Source organism: Asparagus officinalis, chromosome 1, assembly GCF_001876935.1.
Source record: "Asparagus officinalis chromosome 1, Aspof.V1, whole genome shotgun sequence".
NCBI classification, from domain to species: domain Eukaryota; kingdom Viridiplantae; phylum Streptophyta; class Magnoliopsida; order Asparagales; family Asparagaceae; genus Asparagus; species Asparagus officinalis.
Genome location: NC_033794.1, coordinates 104,403,517 through 104,406,140, shown reverse-complemented (window position 1 = coordinate 104,406,140; position 2,624 = coordinate 104,403,517). Strand labels below are relative to the sequence as shown.

Here is a 2,624-nt window from a genome sequence, read left to right as displayed (position 1 = left end):
TCCGTTACGAAATTCCTCCGACAACGCAGTCCCACTCTCTCTAGCTCATCAATTGTCGGTTATCAAATGACAAAGATGATTATTATCTTCATCAAGAGGCTTATTATTATCCCCATCGTCCACAAAGGAAGTGAACAAATTGAGCAAGGTTTTTACAAGAGATTAATTTCTTGTTTGCCTTGATCAATTTATAAATTTTGATTTGATTTGATTTTGATTTTGATTTTAGTAATTGGTTCGATTTATATATTTCTCAAAGGGGATTACCTGGTTTTTCCGGCTGAAGGCACGAGCTTCACGCACTGGGTTAGGAAGTACGCAGAGGGCCTCGGAAGGGTGCTGCCGCAGCTGAGAAACATTTATGTTATGTGTTGATAAATTTATAAACTTTGATTTTTATTTTCTGGCATGTATTGATCAATTTATAAATTTAGGTTTTGATTTTGTTAATATGTATAGAGTTTAGGAGATGCGGTATCTGAAAATATCTTGAATTGATTTTGAAAATATCTTTGATTTTGATTTTGAAAATATCTTGATTTTGATTTTGTTAATATGCCCAGGCCGAAGATCAGTTTGGTTCCTGACAACCAAACAAGGATCACTGCCATTCTCTCCCTTCCCCACACACCATCCTCCAAGCACCAGCATGCCCGGAGGACAAAACAAGAGCTCAGCGTCGATCTTATCCAGCACAGGATCATTCCTGTGGAACTTCCTAGCAAAGGGAGCATTGCTATCAATCATTCTCGACGTTCTTGAGGGGATTGAGGTGAGTTTCTCTTTGATATTCTGTTTTCTGTTGTTAATTGAATCTTTGATGGGGTACTATCATGGTTTTTTTTCATTTTTCATAAAAACCTTGTGTTGGTTTTAGATATATATTAGGTTTTGGTTGTTTTAAATGACAATCTACGTTTCTGACATGGGTTTTTCATTAGTATTGAAAAAGTTTGATCTTGTGCATATTTGCATTAGATCTAGATTGAAAGCATTTTAATTATTTGCATTGGATCATGGGTTACAGATTTTGTATATTTACTGATTATGCTAATTGATTTGGTATATGGATTTCATGAAACTTATCAAATTGATTTGGTCTATTTTCTATTGTCTACGATAAATAATCAATAATTGCTTTAAATTCTTTATCATCCATGTCAAGTTTACCTGTACTAGAAATAATACATTGTTAGTATCTCAAAAAGTTTAAGAGGGTAGATTCAAACGTATGTGTGAATTTCAAAAAGTTTATGTGTGAAGTAATACGTCGTTCGTATCTCAAAAAGTTTAAGAGGGTAGATTCAAACGTATGTGTGAAATAATACATTGTTCATATCTCAAAAAGTTAAAGAGGATAGACTCAAATGTATGTGTGAATTTCAGGGAAGTCTAAGGGTAAGAACCAAGGCTGATACTATCTATATCTGGAAGCAGTTTCAGTTAGAAACTCCAAGTCCCAATATATTTCTAAAGACTTTCAAGTGGCGAATTCACAAGCCAGAGACAAGATGTTGTTTGATTTACTTTCTTTTACCTCTAAAGATCTAAAGTTTATTGTTAAGTTCTCAGAGGACTAGAGGAGTATGGTTCAGATATATTCCGCCATATACTTCAGTCTTTGTGCCCCTCAATTTATGGACAAGAACTTGTCAAAGGTACTTTATACTTCAATCATCACTCTCTCAGAGTATGTTAAGATGACAGACTCTGCAAATGCACATTCATGTTCAGCAACTTGCAGCTAAGCAGAATGTTTATTGCTGAGTAACTTCACATGCCATTTTCTTCTTGCACAACAATCTCCATATGTTACTGTCTTCTTTACTAAGAACTAGCAAAACTTGTTTGCTAAGTTTAGCCTCTTTTGACAGCTGGGCTTACACTTGCTCTTTTTAGAGGTGTGCAAAAAACAATCAATGGATCAGAATAAAGATCCTGTTCAAGGGGACATCCATGTCATTATAGTTGGTAATTACTACATGCTATCATCTTTTATCAGCTATCATATAAATCTTTCAAAATATATTATCATTATTAACACTCACTTTCAATTTGCATACTGTTTGGTTTGTCATACTTTTGTTGTTATAGCTACTTCCTGGGATCACCAATTCTTGCTTATTTCCTTTAGGTGTCCCTGGACTGGGTGAGAGCCAACTTCTCCAGGAAGCGGCAGCTCTTTGTCCAAGAGAAATATATGTGTGTGGCAATGCTACAACAAAAGCCGGTATCACTGTTGCTATTGTCAAGGATCACATGACAAGTGATTACGCATTTGAGGCTGGTACAAGTCATAAATTTTCTTATGTTCACTAATCTTAAACTGCTCAGATGATCAGATCAACTTCACATTTTCTATACCAGTAAATCACAGCTTCTCATTTGCCCGGGCCTTCACATCTTAGAGATGTGGTACATGTTGACAACTTGAATATGGAAAATATTTCGAAAAAAAATATAAACTCGCATTTTGTTTTGTAGTTAACACAGTGTTGAAGTGCAGAGTAGTTCAGTTTTGTCCAAAACAACACAACTTAAAAAAGTGAGGTGACCTGTGTTGCACATGATTCAGTTAATAGGCACCATGTTGACATGTTTTCTATGTTCCTACTGCTTCAACT

General features: G+C 35.2%; 1 pseudogene; it reads left to right on the top strand.

Annotated features, from left to right (window-relative positions):
• LOC109838637 lies at nt 470-2,408 on the top strand (annotated as a pseudogene).